Here is a 7,788-nt window from a genome sequence, read left to right as displayed (position 1 = left end):
ATTCTTTCCTCCTAGGCCCTGGGCCTGTGATGGGAGTGGTTGCCTCAAAGATCTCTGAAATGCCTTCAAGACCTTCCCTTTGTCTGGGATAGTAGCACTTGGCTTTCTTTTAGTCATGCTAATCTCTGTAGCCAGTGGTTGCTCTGTAGCTGCTTGAATTCCTCCTTTATCACAAAGTCAAGCTGCAAATTTTCCAAACTTTTACATTCTGCTATCATTTTAAATATAAATTCCAAATTTAAGTCATTCCTTTGCACCTGTATTTGATCTTAGGCTGTTATAAGCAGCCAGGCTACATCTTAAATACTTTGGTGCATAGAAATTTCTTCTACTAGATACCCTAAGTCATCACCCTTAAGTTCAACCTTCACTGATCTCTAGGATGTGAACACAATGCAGCCAAGCTCTTTGCTAAGGAATAACACAGGTGACCTTTACTCCAGTTCCCAGTAGCTTCCTCATTTCCCTCTGAGACCTCATTAGCCTACCCTTCACTATCCATATCTCTATCAGCATTTTGATCGTAACCATTTAACCAGTCTCTAATAAGTTACAAACTTTCCCTCATTTTCCTATCTTCTTCTGAACCCTCCAGGCTCTTCCAATTTTAACCTCCGCCTGTTACCCGGTTCCAAAGCCACTTCCACATTTTCAGGTATCTTTATAGCAATGTCCTACTCCTTGTTACCAATTTTCTGTATGGGGCCATTCTTGCATTGCTATAAAGAAACATCTGAGACTTGATAATTTATAAAGAAAAGAGGTTTATTTGGCTCACAGTTCTACAGGTTGTACAGAAAGCATGACACTGGTGTCACATACTGAAAGTGGGAGCAAGGGGTGGGAGTAAGGTGCTCCACACTTTAAACAATCAGATCTTGCATGAACTTTTAGAGCAAGAACTTGCTCATTATCATGAGGAGAGCACCAAGCCATTCGTGAGGGATCTGTTGCCGGGATCCAATCACCTTTCACCAGGTTCTACTTCCAACACTGGGGATTACATTTCAAGGTGAGATTTGGAGGAACAAACATCCGAACAGCATCACTTATATGCTCAAAATTTTGGTCAGAGTTGTTGACTTTTCCAGCGTCACTCAGAAAACGGCAGAACTGGCTACAGTCCGAGTGCTTTTAGTTAGTGCTTTTAATAATAATAATAATAATAAATAATAATAATAATAGCTATCATTTACCAAACTTTTTTGTGTGCTAACCACTTTGCATAAATTTTCTTATTTGATCTTTTTGAAGTGGATACTCCTATTTTCTCCATGTTACACTTGAAATAACTGAAGCTTACCTCAGCTAGAAAATGGCAGAGCCACATCCACACATTTTTAAGTACCATAGACCCACCTTAGCTGGACGTTTCCTAGCTCCCTTCCAGTCAGGGCTGAGATTCAGTCTGGCTGTCTCTCTACAGCTATACCATTTTTTAAAAATATTGAAATATGTTTGTATTTGTAGGTAAATAGCCTGTGGCCCAAGACCCAAGTGCTCTTTTGCTACTCTCACAGCCCTACTCTATCTTTCAGGAACTGGGGATCACTCCACAATCCAGCAAGTAACTCACAGCACTGCTGGAGGCCTCCGGACCTGGGTTTTTAAACATTTGAATATTTGAATGCTACCTCTACCTTTCAGAATGTAGCACCTTCTTACCTTTTAAGACCCAGGTAAAGTCTGCATCCTTCTCACCCTTTCTAGTTACTTCAGCCTATATATTAAATACATCTTCGTAGGATGCCTTTTGTGGGCAATGTGGGCTTGGCAGAGGAGATACAGTGGTGAAGAACATAGACGGTTTCTGCTCACAAACAGCTGGGGAGAGATAGACTTCAAATCAACAATAGGACTCTAAATGCACTGCCACACACTCTAGTAGGTGTCAAGAAGGAAAAACACTAAATGTGATCAGAGCACCATAGGTGCAGTATGAAGTACAATAGGACAATAGAATTTAACCTGCGGTATCAGAGAAAGCATCTAGGAAGAAGGAACTTTTTAGTGGAGAGACTGGGAAAATGAGTGGATGAGGTCAGGTAGGTTACCTGGAGTAAAGTTAGTCTGTGGAAAGACTCTGTGATGGGAGAGCAATTGTCAGTGTTTAAGAACTGAAGGAAGATAAGTGTTCAGGAGCCACCTGAAGGAGGAGCTGCTCTGGAGAATTAGGCAGAGGTTTCATAATGCAGGACCCAATGGACTTGAGTGCTATCAGAAGTGCAAAGGAAAAAACCACTGAAGAGTTTGAGGCGGGCCAATGAGGCAATCCACACCACAACAGCAGTGGGGCACGAGTGAAATACTTTTGGAAGATATAAAGTATGAGGGAATTGATCCAAGTTTGAGAAGGGTTATGCAAACGAAGCTAAATGATGGGGTAGCAATTTCAAGCATTTTTTTTCTCCTCAATGATACCTGCCTACTGATTCACTTGTCTCACTTCTTTAGATGACTGTGCCCAACTCTAGGCAGGAGGAGATGAAGGAAGGTTCTCTGTCCTTGGTAGCCTCATTTTTTTTTTCATGAAGTCAGTGTTTCTTTCCCTGACTTTTTTCCTTCTTTCTTTGGAAATTTTCTTTTTTCCCCCTTTTGGCCTTTATATAATCTTTTTCTTCTTTTTGATGATGACAACGTATTTGTACCATCGCAAAATACATACCAACTTACTTGGAGGCCAAGACCTGCAAATTATTTTTATGCTGAGGTCTGATCCAGGTCTAAATAAATACCTAATCTCACATAGACATTTTTTCATCTTTTCCTCAAGAAACTGAAACTTTTTCATAATTGAAAATTGATGATTTAGCCATCTTTTGCACACACACAAACCCTGCCTCTTTTAAGTTATCACTATACATTTTGCATAGCATTTCAAATAGTCTTTTCTACATTTCCAGTTATCTTGATCACGACATCCCTTCAGCAGGTCTAAAGAAAACAAAGGAAACTTGGAAATATTTTAGCCCAATTTCTTAATTTTCCCAGTATATCCCACGTTAAAGAAAAAAATGAACTGTTAGTGCACGGACAGCCTGGACTACACAGTTTCAAATTTGAGTCTGTTATTTTATTGTCCACAACTCTCTTGTCCTGCCACTTTTCCCCATTCTATAGTGGGAGTATAAATTCACTAAAGGTGAGGCTTATGTTTTATATTTCTTTTGCAGGTCTCATAATATTTAATGTCCATCTTGGATTTTCAATAAATGCTGACTGATGTATACCCTGAATAAGCCTACTGGGAGAGGAATTGAGCCATGGATTCAGGAGATTTTTATTCTTAACCATCCTCTTAAAAGGAGTAGTATTGATAACTTTTCTTTTCTATTCTCACAAATTGTGATTTAAGTGATTACACACATTTTTTTGGATTGATATCTGGAGACAGGGTGAGGAATTGGTTTTCTTAGAAGTAAGTGTGCAATGTTAGATGTTTCTTGACAGAATTAGGTTTGGAAAATGTGTTATCATCTATGGTGAAGTCCAAGCCAAAAAGCAATATTCTATGCTAGAGTGGAATTTTGTGGCATGTAAGTAATGTGGAATTCTTGTCACTGTGTATTGCAACGGCTGTCTATTCTATCAAAATTTACCATGATATCTATTCTAATCCTGTGTGAACTCTTTTCACCAGAAAGGAGAATAAATATAACCTAAGAGCTCATCACCTTCTGTGAATTTTGCTGTACTTTTGATTTCCAAGTTCTGTGAGATATTTTAATTGATCAAGATATTTAGAACACATAATTTATTTCCACAGCTCCTCTTTCATGTATTAAATCAGAAAGATAGTAAGACAATAGCTGCAGAAGTGAATAAGTTTCAGTCCTTATAGATGGAACTTAATTTAATTCAATGAACATTCATTGAGCAACTATAATGTACGAGACTCTATGCCTTCTGTTACGAACATGCAACTGAGAAAGAAACTTTCTTTTAAGAAGCCTATTTTCAAATAGCTTCTCTATTTGAAGATCTGGCATATACATAAATGTTTATAAGTTGATAGGTGCTATGAAAAGTGATGGTTTGGATAGAGGGTTGAGTATTCCACACTTTTTAAACCAAAGGCTTTACAGAGAACAACTAAATCTTGAAAGATGATAGTTATTAACCAGGAAGATGGACTTTTCAGGTGGAGGATTTCCAGCATCGATAGAGAGTAAGTACCAGGGGTGTGCGTAGAAGGGAAGGATGGCCTACAGAGTCATATCTTGCCATAACGAGGCATTTGGATTTTTTTTTTTCTCATGGAAGATGGGAAGCCACTGAAGAGTTTTCATCAATGAAACATCAGACTTTTATTTTTGAATGTTCGCTGTCATTTCAGCACAGTTAGAGGACTGGAAGGAGACAAGGCAAAGGCAGAGAGACCAGTTAGGAGGTTGCAAAAGGTAATAAAAGGTAATAAAAGCAGTGGCAATGAGTATGCACAGGTTGTATATTAGTCCATTTTCACACTGCTGATAAAGACATACCTGAGACTGGGTAATTTATACAGGAAAAAGCATTTAATGGACTTACAGTTCCACATGGCTGGGGAGGCCTCACAATCATGGCAGAAGGAAATCAGGAGCAAGTCATGTCTTATACATGGATGGCAGCAGGCAAAGAGAGAGTTTGTGCAGGGAAACTCCGCCTTATAGAACCATCAAATCTTGTGAGACTTATTCACTATCATGAGAAAAGCAAGGGAAAGACCTGCTCTATGATTCAATTACCTCCCACCAGTTCCTCCCATAACACATGGGGATTCAAGATGAGATTTGGGTGTGGACAGAGCCAAACCGTATCACACAGCACGTACTTTTGTTTGTAGCCTACAAGAGCCATTCTAGTACCTTTCATTACTATTTCAGGGCAAATGGGGCTATTGCAGCTGGAATGTTTAAAATGTCTACTGTGTTAGATGCTGGATAAATGCTTGACACTTACAATTCCCTGTTATAGACACATAGTTAAACTACATTTCCCAGCCTTCTTGGATCTAGGTGGGGCCATGTGACTAGCTTTTGCCAATGAAAGTCAGAGAAAATGATGTATCATTTGCAGGCTGAAATATTTACAAGTGAATGTGCCTTCCCCACATTTTCTCTTTCTCTTTCTTTCTTTTATTCTTTTTGTATCTGAAGTCTTGAGGACACATGATGGAGATAGAGATGTTAGAGTTGCCAAAGAGAAAAAGCCTGGATCCCTGAGACAAATCTTGGAGGAGAGTCACTCAGGTGAATAACCTGATAAGAACACCTGCATTGGATTTTCTGTGAGCAAGAAATAAACTTTAAATGACTTACTGAAGTGTTTGAGAGTTTTCGTTATTGCAGCTAGTGTTAATTACCCTAATACATATTTTCTTATTCTTACCTTTGCCATCAGCCAGAAGTTTGTTGGTTTCCTTTAAGCTCATATCCCTTGCTTCTTTAGTTGCTTTAAGTTTTTACTGTCTCTCTCTCTTTGTGTGTGTGTGTGTGTGTGTGTATGTGTGTGTGTGTATATATATGTGTGTGTATATATATATATGCCATATCTGTATAAACACATGTATGTTTAGCAGTAGTCACTCTGCTGGATGTTGGAGATTCAATAATAAATAATTAAGATCTCTGTCATGATGGAACTAAGAGATAAAAGGAGGAAAAGATAAGTTATAAGTAGTTATAACAAATGTAGCAAAGTACAATTAGTGTTATGCTAGAAAAAGTATACATCACTTGGGTTACTCACAATAAAAGTCAGATACAACTCAGTAACGTATTTAATTAAATTCAGCTTAACAACACGTTACCTAAGATATACCAGGCATTATGTTAAGTACTTGACATAAAAATTATAAAAACATTGTTCTAGTATTCATGAAACTCATAGTTGGTTGGAAGAGCCAGACACTTAGAATACTTACCAAGTAGTAGTTTTTAACTCATTTAGGTGTAACAACAGAAGTAATTACAAGGCGTTGAAGCAGCACCAAGGAGGATGTGATGGACTCTGTGTTGTATAATACTGCTAGATAGTACTTGACTAGTTTTCCTCCTAGATCTTTCTTTTATCCAAGATTTGAGTGTGAAAAGTCTATGCTTAGGAAGCTGGTGCAGTGGCTTATTCCTATAACCCTAGTGCTTTAGGAGGCTGAGACAGGAGGATTGCTTGAGGCCAGGAGTTCAAGATTAGTCTGGGGAAGATATGGAGACCCCATCTCTGCAAAAAATAAAACAATTAGCTGGGTATGGTGGTATGCACCTGAAGCTCTAGCTACTTGGGAGCTGAGGTAGGAGGATTTCTTGAGCCTAGGAGTTAGAGGTTGCAGAGAGTCATGATGGCGCCACTGAACTCTAGCCTGTGTGACAGAGTGATACTGCATATCTTAAAAAAAGAAAGAAATCTAAAAAAAGAAAGAAAAAGAAAAAAGAAAAAGGAAAAATAGTCTATGCTTCATGGGGAAATGGAAAAAAATGGAAAATATTAGCATTATGTTTTGAAGAGTATCTGATGAGTAAGAGCTATTCTGTCACACCCTCAGTCATTCAATAGTCATTCTTTCACGCAATCAACATGTATTTGGTAAGCAACATGACAAGAAACTGTTTCCATGCCTAGATAAAGGTTTTTGAGAAGTGAATTTGAGACAAAGATGGAGTGAGCAGACAGTGTGGGTCCCAGGGAAAAGAATTCTTCATACCATATACCTTGGGCTGAGCTGTGGAGTTGGAGAGAGCACTAGGAATCCCAGATTCGTTTCTGGGAGTTGGGAGCAGTGGGGATGTGCATCTTCCGTGATAGAGCTTAGGAAACAAGTAACATCCAGAGGTGAAATGTTGGTGATGTGTGTTTAGCCAGTGATAGTTTGGACGAGAATCTGTGGTCCAGAAAGCTGCAACAGTAGTAGGATGTGCACAAGAAAGGTACAGAAATAAACAAGTTCCTAGATGGTCCCAAACAGAGAACTGTGGCCATGCTGGGAAAGGAAGAGGCAGAATGATCTCCTTGTCATCATGTTAGCTCACTAGAGACCAGAAAGCAGCTTAGAGAGGGCTAGACATAAGGACGACCTGCAGTGAAGACTGAGCTGCAATTCAGGATCATCCTCCAAGTCTGATAATGGCGATGGATGCTGTAGCTGAAGTTGATGAGGAGGAAAGATGACCCTAAGCACCGGATACTTCACCTTTCATCACCCCTCTCCTGACAACTCAGCATTATATTTCTCCCTGGAACGTGGATGAAAAGTTGGGTGAAGATAGGTAGAACTCTAAAATTGTTGAAATTATATTTCCAGCATACAGTCAAAGAGATTCATAATAGTATGTAAGCTGAGTTAGAGAAAAATACAGCCAAGTTTATTTCTTGCACCCTGAGTATTTAAGCTGTAAAAGATAGTGGGGTTCAGAGAAGTCTTCTAGAGGGAGAAGGTATCTAAACTAGGATATAAAGAGTGAATAGAACTTGGGCTACCTAAAATATTTTTATGTAGTCCTTGATGATGTGTGGTCTAGATTTTGTATTTGTCAGTTGGAATGTGTATTATGTATGTTTATTATGGTAAAATCTCTGGCAAATACCCTCTTAAATAATTTTTACTCAGTGTCTGCATTTATTTCACAATGATAGAGAATAATGAAACTATGTTTTTGAATACACATATAACAAGAGTATACATTATTTTTCAGTTTATAATAATGTGCTTGGCCCTTAGTGATTTTATTTTACTGCTGAAAAATTGGATCCCTAGGCCCTGCCAGGCTCTCTGGGCTCATGCCATTCCACCCCTACTTGTTTACTGTGTTT

The sequence above is a fragment of the Macaca fascicularis genome, chromosome 14 (assembly GCF_037993035.2).
Source record: "Macaca fascicularis isolate 582-1 chromosome 14, T2T-MFA8v1.1".
Classification (NCBI taxonomy): Eukaryota; Metazoa; Chordata; class Mammalia; order Primates; family Cercopithecidae; genus Macaca; species Macaca fascicularis.
This window is presented reverse-complemented; position numbering follows the sequence as displayed.